Consider the following 17,395-nt stretch of genomic DNA (forward strand, 5'->3'; position numbering starts at 1 on the left):
TGTTTCCGAACTTATAAGAGTCGATGAACCAACTCCAAAAACTAAGTGAGAGGGTTATACTTGTTGTTTGTAACCCACGATCCCCAACACTAATGAAAAGTACAAGTGTCGCCGGACTAAGAGTCACCCTCGTGGCCCTCTCTTAAATGAGAGTACTCAAGGGCGCTTTGCTCTGATCATTGCTCAATGAGCTACGTCCGAGAGTGAGACGATGATGGCAAGGCCTCCCCTTGGGGGATTGTTTTTCAAAGTTGACCTTTTGGACTAAGTGGTTGGTTGCACACTTAGGCTCAATCCCTAGTAATCCTCCCTCGAGGCCCTGCCAAAGGATGTGAGTGATCAAACCAATTTACAAGGTGGCTAGTCAAAATAGATGTATTGACATCTTGGCTTAGCATTAATGATGTGTCATTTACTTATAAAAGGAGATTTTTTGCGGCCTTCTCTTGAGGGAGTAAATTATCGTTTGGTTTATAACACCTTTGGATTTTATAAAAGTCTTAATAAAACTTAAATCCTAAACCAAAGACTAATCATAAACTTGTTTCAACTTATATAGGCAATATGTCTCTCAACCATCTCTCTATCTTTCTTTCCTCGATCAAACTCGAAAACGAAAACTACGTAGATTCGAAACGTAACCTCGACATAAAACCTACCGTTAACAAGCACAAATGGGTACTCACCACCCCGTGTCCTCCTCTGACGAATGATGATTCAACTCAAGAGGACAATGACGCCTTAGCGGCCTGGCGTCGCTCCGATGAGATTGTGAGGTGCTATATCTTAGCATCAATGAACAATGTGTTGCAACAACAACATGGTGACATCGAGACTACCGCTGACATGCTCACCAATCTCCATGAGATGTTTGGAGGGCAAAGGCATCAAGCAAGGCAAAAAACAGTCCGACAGTTTATGAATTGTTATATGAAGGCTAGGACTCCTGTTAGAGACTTTATGATACTGATCATTAGTTTTCTCAATAAAATGGAAATCCTAGGATCTGAGACTGATGGGAACAATGTCATAGATATGATCTTAGAAACTCTCCCCGCATCTCTTGACACCTCCAAGATGAACTACTTCATAAACACGCTAGAGTACACTGTTACCAAGCTTATGAAGGAACTTCACACTGCTGTAGGTCTCACTAAGAGAAAGAGGAATCAAGGAGAGGCACATGCTACTGAGCAAAAAGCCTCCGCCTCTGGAACTAAGAAGAGACCTCACAAGGCCGATAAAAAGAACTGTCCTGCCTATCTCAAAGCAAAGGAACATAGTATTGTACTAGTTACCGAAGCATGCTTAGTAGCTGATAATGTATCAACGTGGATTCTTGACTCCGCTGCTACTAACCATATTTGTTGTTCCTTGAATGGTTTCAAGAAAACCAAAAGCTTAGAGGAAGGCGAGTTATGTTTCAAATGGGGTGATGGGAGCCTGGTGTCCGCAAAGGCTGTGGGATCCGTGACGCTGTCTTTTGAAGACCGCACTTTAAACTTGAATAATGTTTATTTTGTTCCTACCTTTGGGAAGACCTTAATATCCGTTGCTCGTCTTCTTGAGCAAGATTATTGTTTAAAGTTCATTAAGAATGGAATTCGTATTTCGTTTCCTGATAATTCTTTTGTCACTGATGCATGTATGAAGAATGCTCTTTTCTACATCTATCCCACTCAACCTTCTCTTTTAGACACCGAAATAGATAATGATCTAATTAGGGAGCCAAAGAGGATCAAACTTTCTGAATCCTCCGATCTAACAAAATCAACACACCTATGGCACTTAAGACTTGGTCATATCAGTCTGGAAAGGATTAAGAGACTTGTGAGGGATGGTCCACTCCAAGCCTGTGCAATAGGTTCACTACCTACTTGTGAATCCTGCATAGAAGGAAAAATGACTAAGCGAGCTTTCTCCGATAAGGGTCGAAGAGCCACTGAGTTGCTGGAACTAATACATTCTGATGTATGTGGTCCGCTCAACCAACAGGCACGTGGAGGATACGAATACTTCGTTACCTTCACTGATGATTACTCAAGATATGGGTTTGTCTATTTGCTTAAACACAAATCCGAGACCTTTAACGTATTTAAGGTATTTAGGGCTTTAGTGGAAAAGCAAACTGGCAAAGTGATCAAAACCCTTCGATCTGATCGAGGTGGTGAGTATATGTCTGAAGAGTTCGATGACTTTCTTAAAGAAGAAGGTATCGCTTCTCAGCTTACCGCACCTGGCACACCTCAACAAAATGGAGTGTCAGAGAGAAGAAACCGAACTCTTATGGAGATGGTTAGATCAATGATGAGTTACTCATCACTCCCGCTTTCCTTTTGGGGATATGCCCTCGAAACAGCCGCTTACATTCTGAACCAAGTTCCGTCTAAAACGGTTCCTGGTACTCCTTATGAACGATGGATTGGCCGTAAAGTGAATCTTGGCCGCATCCGAATTTGGGGTTGCCCTGTACACGTGCTGAGGCAAAAGACTAGCAAGTTGGCTAGTAGGTCAGAATTGTGCCTGTTTGTAGGATATCCGAAGGAAACCAAAGGTTTTACTTTCTATAGTCCCGAGGACGATAAGACTTTCGTTAGCACGAATGCTCGTTTCCTTGAGGAGGACTTTATGAAGGATGCGAAACCTAGAAGCAAAATTGTGCTTGAAGAAAAGTTGGGTGAGGAAGCTTCTACCTCATCTGTAAGAACTATTCTTACCCCAACTGAAACACAACCTAACTCATCAGAATCTCGTCAAGTAGTACTTCGACGTAGTGGGAGGGCTGTTCAACAGCCTGACAGGTACATGTCTTATGGAGACTCTTGTAGCCGTCTCCGACATGGATGACCCTGTTTCCTATAGCCAAGCGATGGCTTGTTCTGAATCAAACCTTTGGCTTGACGCCATGAAAGTTGAAATGCACTCGATGTATGTCAACAAAGTCTGGAAACTTGTAGACCTTCCTGAAGGGATTAAACCCGTAGGGTATAAGTGGATATACAAGAAGAAAAGGGGTCCTGATGGGAACGTCGAGACGTTCAAAGCACGACTTGTGGCGAAGGGTTATACCCAACAAGAAGGGATTGACTATGAAGAAACCTTCTCGCCAGTCGCGATGCTTAAATCCATCCGCATACTCCTATCCATAGCTGCAGCTCTCGACTATGAGATCTGGCAAATGGATGTCAAGACAGCCTTTCTGAATGGCAATCTTGACGAGCGCATTTACATGGCTCAACCAAACGGTTTCGTGGATAAAGGTCAAGAGACCAAGGTTTGTGAGTTGCTTAAGTCCATTTATGGATTAAAGCAAGCATCTAGGTCATGGAATATTAGATTCGATGAAACTGTAAAGAGCTTTGGCTTTGAACAGTCAATAGATGAGCCTTGTGTTTACAAGTTAATACACGAAGGCAAAGTTGTGTTTCTGGTACTATATGTCGATGATATACTACTCATTGGTAATGACGTGGGTAAGTTATCTGAGGTCAAGGTTTGGCTGGCAAAGCAATTCGATATGAAGGTTCTAGGAGAAGCCGCATACATTCTGGGAATCCAAATCTTTCGAGATAGGAAAAACCGGACCCTGTCGCTCTCTCAAGCATCTTATATTGATAAGGTGATGGATCGCTTCTCGATGCAAGATTGCAAGAGGGGTCAAACACCCTTTAGGCATGGAGTTTCACTCTCTAAGGACCAGTCTCCCAAGACTGCACAAGAGATTGAAGACATGAGGAAGATTCCTTACGCCTCTGCCGTAGGAAGCCTCATGTATGCTATGCTTTGCACTAGACCTGACATCTGTTTCGCCGTTGGCGTAGTTAGTCATTTCCAATCCAACCCTGGACCCGAGCACTGGATTGCTGTTAAGCATGTTCTTAAGTATCTTCGAAGAACTAGGAACTTGATGCTTACATACTCAGGTACTGACCTGACTATGACGGGATATACCGACTCCGATTTTCAAGCGGAGATAAGGATTCCAGGAAATCCACTTCGGGATCTGTGTTCATCCTTAATGGTGGAGCTGTTGTGTGGAGAATTATTAAGCAATCTTGCATTGCTGACTCCACAATGGAAGCAGAATATGTGGCTACTTGTGAAGCATCCAAAGAGGCTGTATGGCTTAGAAAGTTCCTTAAGTATTTGGAAGTTGTTCCAAACGTCGACAAGCCCATGACCCTTTATTGTGATAATAGTGGGGCTGTCGCTAACTCAAAGGAACCTAGAAGCCATAAGCGCTCTAAGCATATTGAGAGGAAATACCATTTGATTCGAGAGATCGTGCAGCGCGGATCCATTCACCAAGGCCCTAGCGAACAAGGTCTTCGACCAACATCGTGAGGGATTAGGCATGAAGGACTACACACACCTTCTTTGAGTCAAGTGGGAGTTTGTTGTCAATGGTGCCCACATGAAGAGTTGTAGTCTTTATTTTGTACATTTGACGTAATAAAGTCTCATGAAGACTCTTGCTTGTAATTGCCTATCTATTCATTAATAAAGTTGAAACGTTCATTCATTCTTTCTATGTTTGAAGCTTTATGATAAAACCTTAGTCTTTTAGTCCATAAATAAACTTAACAACTTACGAAGAGACAAATGTAGATTTGCATGAACAAACTCTTCGTAGTTTGCTTAAAACGATATATTCGCAATCTTAGGGTCAAAGGACTATTGACCTCAGTATGATTGTTAGAAGAATCTATGATGTCTGGTTATGAGGCATTGAGAGTTGGGGACTCTATAGTTCTTCTAGGTATCTTCCGAAGGTACTGAATTGACCAGTGCACTTCTTGAGAAAATATAAGAACAAACCATTTAACCTCATGTCTCGAAGTCACTATGTATGAATTGCATCATGCTTACCTTAATCCTGAAATGAGACATGCCATTTCACACCTTAGTATTCTCATTTGAGAAAGTCAAAGTTCGGACTCACTATGTGATTCCGAACAAGGCCTATTGGTGAAGTACTAAGTTGTGAGTCTGTCATGAGTAACTTTGCGAAGTTCTCATAGATATGGAATTCATGTACAAGATTGCTGAAATGCAATGTATGTCACCTCATGCTTTGTTCCTTGGAGTGTGAATAAATGAACTGGCCAGTGTCCAAATTGAGTCCTGAGTCTTTTGGATGAAACAATGTGACTTGTTAGCTCCTCGTCAATACATTGTTTCTAACTTATTCACAAGCGACAAAGGAGTTGAGGAAATAACAGCTAGAAGGGTAAAATGGTAATTTAGTAAATCCCGACTAGCTGATGACATTCATGAAGGGTAAACGTAGATAGTATTCAGTGGATCCGCTCATCATAATTAGGTCGAATTCTTGAGTAGACAACAAATTCATTTGAACCGAGAGATTTTCAGTGTCAGCTCTTTAGTGGAGTCAGTTGACATTAAGCTAAACTTGGAAAAGGTTTGTGAACTTTTGAGTCCAAGTGTTTAGCTCAAGCTTTGTTCATTTGGGTCCATGAGGTCACTGTCACGAATCACATCGATAGGAATAGTTAAACTGGAAGCTAAGTCAAAACAATAACGAAAATAGTCAAAAGGGTATTTTTGTCTTTTGAGACATATGATGAAATGAATGTCAATAAATTTTTTGACAAGTTCATTTGATGACTTAATGTCACTCGGCCATAACTTGATTATTGGGCCTTGTGAATTAATTTCATTTCATAAGAATTTTATTGAAAATTCTTAATGGGCTTTTCTCATGTTGTCATGAACAAATGAAGAAGCTTCTAGAAGCTCCTTCTAGATGAGAATAGGCGCCCATAATACCCAAGGAAAGAGAGTTTATTTTGTGCATAAATGTATCAAGATACTTTCCAAAATAAAAAGAGGAAAAAAATTTCCTCTAGAAGGAAAGCATAACTTCAGCCAAGAGAGAGACAAAGCAAGGCTTGGAACAAAATAGGAAACAAATCCAAGGCTTATTGAAGCCTATGTTGGCCGAGCATCTCAAGTGGGAAAAGTGGTAATTGGCTCATGAATATGTGATATTCTATAGAAGAGGAAACTACCTTATAGAAGGTGAGACCTCTCCTATAAATAGGAGCCTCATTTCCTCACATTTCATTCATCCAAGTTTAAGAGATTTGAGAGACTCTCTCCAGAACTTGTGGCCGAAATCCTCTCTCTCTCTCTCTAGTTTATTTTCGATTTTTTGCTTTGGCACCTAGGTCCTCACTTGGCCTAGAGTTTAGCTCTGCGACTTCGAGACTCGTTCTTAAGTCGTAGTGTTTAAAAGTGCCCACTCACTGATTCCTTTTATTTCGAGTGATTTAGTGATAGAAACTATCGTGGTTGTTCGAGGTGCCGAGGAAAGAAAGAGAGACGTGCTGCGAGGGGAGACGAGCGTTGCAAACTTTCCAAAAGCTTCTTCAAAGTTCAAGCTTCAAGAAAGGTTAGTAAACTTCTAGCTCATATTAGTTTTTTAATTACATGTACTTGCTCTTTGTCTAGGTTAGTAAAAACTGTTTTTACTTGTAAAGAAATTTTTTAAAATTCCGCCGCTTCCCGAAGCGTTTAATCTTTTTCTTAAACCCTAGATCAATTCCAACATTATGAGCATAAATAATTTACTAACCTTTTAGAAGCTTGAACGTTGATGAGCCTTTGGAAGGTTGAAAACGTTCGTCTCCCTCGTAGCACGTCTCCCTTCTTTCCTCGCCAACTCGAGCAACCACGAAAGTTTCTATCACTGTAATCACTCGAGAAAATTAGAAATTAGTGTGTGGGCACTTTTAAAGACTAAGACTCAAGAACAAGTCTCAAAGTCGAAGAGCTAAACTTGCTAGGTCAAATGAGGACCTAGGTGCCAAAACAAAAACGAAAAGAACTTAGAGAGAGAAGGAGAGAGGGGCGGCCAAGCTAGAGAGAGAAGCTCTCAATCTCTAAAACTTGTGATGAATGAAATGTGAAGAATGAGGCTCCTATTTATAGGAAAGGCTTTACCTTCAAATAGATAGTTTCCTCTTCTATAGAATATCACATATTCATGAGCATATATTGCCTTATTTCCTCTTTCATTTGGGCGGCCAAGGGGGCTTCTGGAAGGCTTGGATTTGTTTCCTCTTTTGCTCCATTGCCTTGCTTGGCCGAATTCCCTAATGCCATGCATAGGAAATTTGTTTCCTCTTTTTTCTTTTGGCAAGTATCTTGATACATTTATGCACACAATATTCTCTCTTTCTTTCTTTGTGTTGGGCGGCCAAATACTCTCTAGAAGGAGCTTCTAGAAGCTTCTTCATAACAACATGAGAAAGGCCCATTAAGAATTTTCAATAAAATTCTTATGAAATGAAATTAATCCACAAGGCCCAATTAAATCAATTTTGGCCGAGTGGTCTTAAGTCATCAAATGACCTTGTCAGAAAATTTATTGACATTCATTTCATCCTATGTCCAAAAGGACAAAAATACCCTTTTGACAATTTTCATAAAACTTGTCTCGTTCTTGTTTTGACTTAGCTTCTAGTTTAACTATTCCTACTCGATGTGATTTGTGACAGTGACCTCATGGATCCAAATGAACAAAGCTTGAGCTAAACACTTGTACTCAAAAGTTCACAAACCTTTTCCAAGTTTAGCTTAATGTCAACTGACTCCACTAAAGAGTTGACACTGAAAATCTCTCGGTTCAAATGAATTTATTTTCTACTCAAGAATTCAACCAAATTATGATGAGCAGATCCACTGAATATTATCTTTGTTTACCCTTCATGAATATCATCAGCTAGTCGGAATTTACAAAATTACCATTTTACCCTTCTAGCTGTTATTTCCTCAACTCCTTTGTCGCTTGTGAATAAGTCAGAAACAATGTATTGACGAGGAGCTAACAAGTCACATTGTTTCATCCAAAAGAGTCAGTACCCAATTCGGACACTTGCCAGTTCATTTATTCACACTCCAAGGAACAAAGCATGAGGTGACATACATTGCATTTCAGCAATCTTGTACATGAATTCCATATCTATGAGAACTTCACAAAGTTACTCATGACAGACTCACAACTTAGTACTTCACCAATAGGCCTTGTTCGGAATCACATAGTGAGTCCGAACTTTGACTATCTCAAATGAGAATACTAAGGTGTGAAATGGCATGTCTCATTTCAGGATTAAGGTAAGCATGATGCAATTCATACATAGTGACTTCGAGACATAAGAGGTTAAATGGTTTGTTCTTATTTTGTCTCTAGAAGTGCACTGGTCAAGTCAGTACCTTCAGAAGATACCTAGAAGAACTATAGAGTCTTCAACTCCTAATGCCTCATAACCAGACATCATAGATTCTCCTAACAATCGTACTGAGGTCAATAGTCCTTTGACCCTTAGATTGCGAATATATTGTTTTAAGCAAACTACGAAGAGTTTGTTCATGCAAATCTACATTTGTCTCTTCGTAAGTTGTTAAGTTTGTTTATTGACTAAAGACTAAGGTTTTATCATAAAGCTTCAAACAGACAAGGAAGAATAAATGAACGTTTCAACTTTTTATTAATGAATAAGCAATTACAAGCAAGAGTCTTCGTGAGTATTTATTACATCAAATCTAAAAAATAAAGACTACAACTCTTCTTGCGGGCACCATTGACAACAGAAACAGGGTCATCCATGTCGGAGACGGCTACGAGAGTTTCTCCATAAGACATGTACCTGTCAGTCTTTTGAGTAACCCTCCCACTACGTCGAAGTACTACTTGACGAGATTCTAATGAGTTAGGTTGTTTTTCGGTTCGGGTAAGAACAGTTCTTACAGATGAGGTAGAAGCTTCTCACCCAACTTTTCTTCAACCACAATTTTGCTTCTAGGTTTTGCATCTTTCATAAAGTCATCCTCAAGGAAACGAGCATTCGTGCTAATGAAAGTCTTATCGTCCTCGGGACTATAGAAAATAAAACCTTTGGTTTCCTTTGGATATCCAACGAAGAGACACAATTCTGACCTACTAGCAAACTTTCTAGTCTTTTGCCTTAGCACATGTGCGGGGCATCCCCTAATTTTGATGCGGCCAAGATTTACTTTACGGCCAGTCCATCTTTCATAACGAGTACCAGGAACCGTTTTGGACGGAACTTGGTTCAGAATGTAAACGGCTGTTTTGAGGGCATATGCCCAAAAGGAAGGAGGGAGTGATGAGTAACTCATCATTGATCTAACCGTCTCCATAAGAGTTTTGTTTTTTTCTCTCTGACACTCCGTTTTGTTGAGGTGTGTCAGGTGCGGTAAGCTGAGAAGCGATACCTTCTTCTTTAAGAAAGTCATCGAACTCTCCAGACATATACTCACCACCTCGATCAGATCGAAGGGTTTTGATCACTTTGCCAGTTTGCTTTTCCACTAAAGCCCTAAAGACCTTAAATACGTTAAAGATCTAGGATTTGTTTTTGAGCAAATAGACAAAACCATATCGCGAGTAATCATCGGTGAAGGTAACGAAGTATTCGTATCCTCCACGTGCCTGTTGGCTGAACGGACCACATGCATCATAATGTACTAGTTCTAGCAACTCAGTGGCTCTTCGACCTTTATCGGAGAAAGGTCGCTTAGACATTTTTCCTTCTATGCAGGATTCACAAGTAGGTAGTGAACCTATTGCAGAGGCTTGGAGTGGACCGTCCCTCAGAAGTCTCTTAATCCCATCTAGACTGATATGACCAAGTCTTAAGTGCCATAGGTATGTTGATTTTGTTAGATCGGAGGATTCAGAAAGTTTGATCCTCTTTGGCTCCGTAATTATATCGTTATCTATTTCGCTGTCTAAAAGAGAACGTTGAATGGGATAAATGTAGAAAAGAGCATTCTTCATACATGCATCTGTGACAAAAGAATTATCAGGAAACAAAATACATATTCCATTCTTAATGAACATTAAACAGTAATCTTGCTCAAGAAGACGAGCAAAGGATATTAAGTTCTTCCCAAAGGTAGGAACGAAATAAACATTATTCAAGTTTAAAGTGTGGTCTTCAAAAGAGAGCGTCACGGATCCCACAGCCTTCGCAGATACCAGGCTCCCATCACCCCATTTGAAACAGAAGACGCCTTCCTCTAAGCTTTTGGTTTTCTTGAAACCAGTCAAGGAATAACAAATATGGTTAGTAGCAGCGTAGTCAAGAATCCACATTGATACGTTATCAGCTACGAAGCATGCTTCGGTAATTAGTACAATACTATGTTCCTTTGCTTTGAGATAGGCACGAAAGTTCCTTTTATCGGCCTTGTGAGGTCTCTTCTTAGATCTAGAGGTGGAGGCTTTATGCTCAGTAGCATGTGCCTCTCCTTGATTCTTCTTTCTCTTAGTGAGACCTACAGCAGTGTGAAGTTCCTTCATAAGCTTGGTAACAGTGTACTCTAGCTTGTTTATGGAGTAGTTCATCTTGGAGGTATCAAGAGATGCGGGGAGAGTTTCTAAGATCATATCTATGACACTCTTCCCATCAATCTCAAATCCTAGGATTTCCATTTTATTCAGAAAACTAATGATCAGTATCATAAAGTCTCCAACAGGAGTTCTAGCCTGCATATGACAGTTCATAAACTGTCGGACTGCTTGTTGCCTTGCTTGAAGCCTTTGCCCTTCAAACATCTCAAGGAGATTGTTGAGTATGTCGGCGGCAGTCTCGATGTCACGATGTTGTTGTTGCAACACATTGTTCATTGATGCTAAGATATAGCACCTCGCAATCTCATCGGAGCAGAGCCAGGCCGCCAAGGCGTCTTTGTCCTCTTGAGTTGAATCATCATTCGTCAAAGGAGGACACGGGGTGGTGAGTACCTATTTGTGCTTGTTAAAGGTAGGTATTATGTCGAGGTTATGTTTCCAATTAACGTAGTTTTTGGTTTCGAGTTTGTTCGAGGAAAGGATGAAAGAGAGAGAGAGTTGGGAGACATTTTGTCTATAAAAGTTGAAACAAGTTTACGATTAGTCTTTTGGTTTAGGATTTAAGTTTCTTTAAGACTTTGATAAAATCCAAAGGTGTTATAAACCAAACGATAATTTACTCCTTCGAGGGAAAGCCGCAAAAAATCTCCATTTATAAGTAAATGACACATCATTAATGCTTAGCCAAGAAGTCAATACACCAATTTTGACCAGCCACCTTTTAAATTGGTTTGATCACTCACATTCTTTCGCAGAGCCTCGAGGGAGGATTACTAGGGATTGAGTCTAAGCGTGTAACCAACAACTTAGTCCAAAAGATTGTCTCATTGTCTCACTCTTGGACATAGCTCATTGAGCAATGATCAGTGCAAAGTGCCCTTGAGTACTCTCATTTAAGAGAGGGCCACGAGGGTGACTCTTAGTCTGGCGATAATTGCACTTTTCATTAGTGTTGGGGATCGTTGGTTACAAACAACAAGTATAACTCTCCCACTTAGTTTTTGGAGTTGGTACATCGACTCTTATACGTTCGGAAACGGTTTTCGTAGTTATAGAGCGATAGAGCGGACAACTAGAAAAGAATCCTAGAAGTTCATGTTCAGAGCAGTGTTAGTGCATAAAGGCACATGGGACATACTCGGATCTTTTCCTATTTTCTATTCGGCGAAAGTGCATGAGGGAAGTGTGAACTTCAACTCACTCGAACACTTGGAAGTTTGAGATTATACATCTTTTTTTTTCGGCTTGTCTACGAAGAGACCTCCCACTCAAATTTTCAAGAGCATATAGATTTTGAACATATGTGATATAGATATAGTTTTGAAAACATTTTGAAAACTTATTTGATTTGGACAACAAAATATTTTCAAGTTTGAAATCGAAAACGGTTTTTCAAAATTCAAACTAGTTTTGTAAAAATTCAATTTCAATTAAACTTTCAAAAATCAAAACATTTTAATCTTTCACATTATGTTTATAATCTTATAAAAAAACATTTTTGCTCAAGAAAAGTTTCTCATTAGAGTTCTAAAACTCATGGTAGTGGGGCTGAAAATCCGGATTTCTAAAAAATTGGAGTTTCGGAACAGCCGCGCACCTTAGAGTAACATCGCCATAATTGGCGGCTCCGATGTCCTTTTAACCCATAACCGGTGGCATTGCAAAGAGGACAGACAGACCTTTAATTTGAATTGAGAATCATTAAATGTCGAATTCTGAGAAGAGAGTTATGCTACTTTTACTGCGGGTTTTACTCCAGCTCGAAGAAAACAGAAATAATTAAAGTTCGGTCTTTTAGTGCGTAAAAAGAATCGAGTGTAACGGAACGTTTTAGGAAGTTGATGTTGTCGGCCCATCTCGGATCGACGAGGGCAAAAGCGTCACTTCGACCCACATGACTGGCGCGAGGCCCAAACCAATGGCCGGCCCAAGGTTGACTCAGCCATTGGCCGGTCCAAACCAATGGCCGACCTAAGGTTCAGACGGCCAATGACCAGCCCAATGCTCAGCCAGCCAATGGCTGACCCAAGGGTTCGGCCGGCCAATGACCAACCTAAGGGTCAGCCGGCCAATGGCTGGCCGAAGGTTCAGCCCCTTCACTTAGCCAATGGCCGAGTGAACCTTCAGCCGGCCACGCAGTTCACTCGGCCAATGGTCGAGTGAACGTCCCAGCAGTTCACTCGGCCAATGGCCAAGTGAACCTTCAGCCGGCCAGGCTCTTCACTCAGCCAAGGGCCGAGTCAGCTTCATATGACCTAGGTTTAGCCGGCCATTGGCCGGCCCAAGCTTTCAGCCGGCCAATGGCCGACCCAAGACATTCACTCGGCCAAGGGGTTCCCCAAACACCCCTTGGTCGCCTATAAATACAAGGGTCCCTCCCTTGACCCACGTAATCCAATTTTGAGTCCGAAAACGCTGCTGAACTCATAACTCACTTGTTTCGCTCATCTTTGCTCTCTAAACACTTAAACCCTCAATATTCCACCTCAATCCTATGAATGTTGAGCGCCGGAGAGGTAAACAGAGGCACCCCCTCTGTTTTCCCTTTGTAGTTCACACCTCTTTTCTTATGTTTTTAGGTGTTCGGACGAGACAGATATCACCAACAACTAAGGGACGACTTGGGATACCAAGTCCGACACCCTCGAACCGAAGCGAGGCCACTTGGTCCGGCCTTGGGCCTAACCACTTCCGGTTCCTCAATCGTTGTCTGAAAACGAGCGACAACAGTTGTTAAGGCTTTATTTGTGTTTTATTAACATGGTAATAACATGATTTAAAAGAAATAACAACAAGCATAAAACGATTCAAGTAAATAATAGAAACTAGCAAGACAATATAACTAGTCATAAAATTTACTCGAAATTTTCTCAAACATAAAAACACGTTTTTTTAAAATTAAAATTTAAAAACCTTTAGAACTGATTCTAATGTGTTTTAATAACATCCCAAACTCATAGAAAATCAACATGATTTTTAATTTAAAGGTAAGAGCAATAAATTAAAAAAAATCTAAGAAAACAATTCTAACTTGTCACAAAATTAGTAACTTTCGAAAACGATTTTCAAGCTCATAATTTTATTTACATGTACATGCATATCTTTGACAATAGCTCTGATACCATTTGTTGGAATTGATCTATGGTTTAAGAAAAAGTTTAACGCTTCGGTAAGCGACGGAATTTTAAAATTTTATTTTGACAAGTAAAACGATTTTACTAACCTAGACAAAGAGTAAGCACATGTAAATAAAAACTATTATGATCATAAATAATTTACTAACCTTTTTATAAGCTTGAAAGTTGATGAGTCTTCGGAAGGTTGTAAATGTTCGTCTCCCTCGCAGCACGTCTCTCTCTTCTTTCCTCGGGAACTCGAGCAACCACGAAAGTTTCTATCACATGAATCACTGGAGAAAGAAAGGAATAAGTGTGTGGGCACTTTTTAACACGACGACTTGAGAACAAGTCTCAAAGTCGAAGAGCTAAAACGCTAGGTCAAATGTGGACCTAGGTGCCAAATCTAAAACGAAAAATAACTAGAGAGAGAGAGAGGATAAATCGGCCACAAGGTCTAGAGAGAGAGTCTCTCAATCTCTAACTTATGTGGAATGAATGAAATGAGAGGAATGAGGTGGGGTATTTATAGGAGGAGGATTACCTTCAAAAGGTACGTAGTTTCCTCTTTACTATAGAATATCACATATTCATGAGTAAATCTTATTTCCTATTTTTTTCCCTTGCTTTGCACGTCCAACCTTGTCCAACAATGCCTTGGATTTGTTTCCTCATTTAGTTCCTCTCTTGGTTGGCCGAATTCCTCATTGCTTCTAGAAACAAATTTGTTTCCTCTTTTTCTTTTGGCAAGTATCTTCGTACATTAATGCACAAAATAAACTCTATTTCACACTAAGGGCTGCACAAATTTTATCTCCCATTTCATTGGGTTGGACGGCCAAACAGCCTTCTAGAAAGGCTTTCTAGGTTTTTCTTTAATTGTTCATGACAACATAAGAAAAGCCCATTAAGAATTTTCAAGTAAAATTCTATGAAATGAAATTAATTCACAGGGCCCAATGAACATATCATGGCCGAGTGTTATTAGTCATCATATGACCATGTCAAAAAAATTTATTGACATTCATTTCATGCCATGTCCAAAAAGAAAAAATTACCCTTTTGACAATTTTCGTAAAACTTGTCTCGTTCTTGTTTTGACTTAGCTTCTAGTTTAACTATTCCTACTCGATATAATTTGTGACAGTGACCTCATGGATCCAAATGAACAAAGCTTGAGCTAAACACTTGGACTCAAAAGTTCACAAACCTTTTCCAAGTTTAGCTTAATGTCAACTGACTAGACTAAAGAGTTGACACTGAAAATCTCTCGGTTCAAATGAGTTAATTTTCTACTCAAGAATTCAACCAAATTATGATGAGCGGATCCACTGAATATTATCTATGTTTACCCTTCATGAATATCATCAGCTAGTCGAGATTTACAAAATTACCATTTTACCCTTCTAGCTGTTATTTCCTCAACTCCTTTGTCGCTTGTGAATAAATCAGAAACAATGTATTGACGAGGAGCTAACAAGTCATATTGTTTCATCCAAAAGAGTTAAGACTCAATTTGGACACTGGCCATTTCATTTATTCATATTCCAAGGGACAAAGCATGAGGTGATATACATTGCATTTCAGCAATCTTGTACATGAATTCCATATCTATGAGAGCTTGAAAAAGTTACTCATGACATCTTCACAACTTAGTACTTCACCAATATGTCTTGTTCGGAATCACATAGTGAGTCTGAACTCTGACTTTCTCAAATGAGAATACGTAAGCTGTAAAATGGAAAGTCTCATTTCAGGATTAAGGTAAGCATGATGCAATTCATACGTAGTGACTTCGAGACATAAGAGGTTAAATGGTTTGTTCCTATCTTGTCTCTAGAAGAGCACTGGTCAATTCAGTACCTTCGAAAGACACCTAGAAGAACTATAGAGTCTCCAACTCTCAATGCCCCATAATCAGACATCATAGATTCTCCTAACAATCGTACTGAGGTCAATAGTCCTTTGACCCTTAGATTGCGAATATATCGTTTTAAGCAAACCATGATGAGTTTGTTCATGCAAATCTACATTTGTCTCTTCATGAGTTGTTATGTTTGTTTATGGACTAAAAGACTAAGGTTTTATCATAAAGCTTCAGAGAAGGAAGATTGAATGAACGTTTCAACTTTTATTAATAAATAAACAATTACAAGCAAGAGTCTTCGTGAGACTTTATTACATCAAATGTACAAAATAAGGATTACAACTCTTCTTGTGGGCACCATTGACAACAACTAGGGACCTGACAATTTCTGTGCCTTTTCCTTCGCGAGTCGGGACCGACGGCCGGTGCCACGAGTGTGGCGACGCACTTCTTGTTGGATGCTCGGTTAGCAATGTTGGGTGGTTGGTGTCCCAAGACGACCTCTCTTGCGATCTCGCGTCGAGCGTTGAGTTTTTCTCTCAAGTCGCACCCATGATTCTCCCTTTAGGACTAGAGGCGGTCCCTCAAGTCTCCGTTGGCCGTTCCTATCACCCTTGGCAAGGGTATGTCATACAAGCGACGTCCTCGACGGACGCCACAACCATCGATGTCGTCACTTCTCCGTGGGTTTTGGATGCAAATGGTGAGCTCGGGGAATCCCTTTCGGGACCCTGAGATTGAGCATCCTCGGGTATTGTGCGATCTTTGACGCCTTGATGTGGTTTCTCGAGGGTGTCCCCTTGAGGGCACATGTGTGTGTTCACTCGACGATTGATGTCTTGACCCAGTTGCCTGAGGGTGTCCCCTTGACAGCGTGCCTGCGAACTCACTTTCGTGAATAACGTGGTCGAGGTTGGTCTCGTTGGTTTTTGTTTTTGCCACATGGTTGGGGTCTTTCTCTTCGTGGTTGACCTCGTCGGCGATGTTGTAGCCGAGGAGGTCGGCGAGGAGTACGCCATTCACCCCTGGCTGCTGGAGAAGTTCAGAGAGTCTCCGGGCCATGTCTTCACGGAGAGCGTCGTCGACGTCGCCAGCCGATTCATCGATTGTTGGTTTGAGGGGTAGGCTCTCGTTATCACGAGACCCTTGATTCCCAATCCGGCGTGCCAAGCTTCCCAAGGCGTACTTCGAGCTAGTCGCTTGGTTGGCCGCAGAGGTGACGGAAAATTGACTCATCTATCGAGAGTTTTGTCGTCGAAGGTAGAAGAAGAGTAGTAGAGGGAATGTGTCGCCAAGGTCGGGAGGTCTCCTCCTTCTAGCGCCAAAATGTTGTCGTTCCTTTTTGGACAATGATTTAGGAGCCCCAAACGGTTCGACCCAAGGCCGGACCATGTGATCGCGTTCGGACTCAAGCGTGTCGAACTTGGTATTTCAAGTCTTCCCTTAGGTGTTGATGATGCCTATCTCGTCCAAACACCTTAAAAGCAGGAAAAGGAGTGTGAACTATAAAGGGAAAACAAAGGGGGGGCCTCTGTTTAACTCTCCGACGCTTAACATTAGTAGGATTGAGGTGGAATATTGAGGGTTTAAGGTTTTAGAGGCCAAAGATGAGCGAAACTAGTGAGGTATGAGTTCGACAGCGTTTTGAGACTCAAAATTGGATTACTTGACTCGAGGGGTCGAGCCTCGTATTTATAGGCGACCAAGGGACGTTTTGAAGGCATCTTGGTCGAGTGACGGTCCTGGGCCGGCCAATCGCCGAGGAAAGGTCCAGGCACGGCCATCGGCCGAGGGAAGGTCCAGGGCCGGCCATTGGCGGCTGAGGTAAGGCCCAGGGGCGGCCATCGGTCGAGGGAAGGTCCAGGGCCGGCCATTGGACGAGGGAAGGTCCAGGGCCGGCCACTGGCCGAGGGAAGGCCCATGGGCGGCCATTGGCCGAGGGATGGTCCAGGGACGGTCTAGGGCCGGCCATTTGCCCAGGGAGGTCCAGGGCCGGCCATCGGTCAAGGG

This window comes from Urtica dioica, chromosome 2 (assembly GCF_054948205.1).
Source record: "Urtica dioica subsp. dioica isolate 48M chromosome 2, U.dioica_male_clone48M_v1_H2, whole genome shotgun sequence".
In the NCBI taxonomy this organism is placed as follows: Eukaryota; Viridiplantae; Streptophyta; class Magnoliopsida; order Rosales; family Urticaceae; genus Urtica; species Urtica dioica.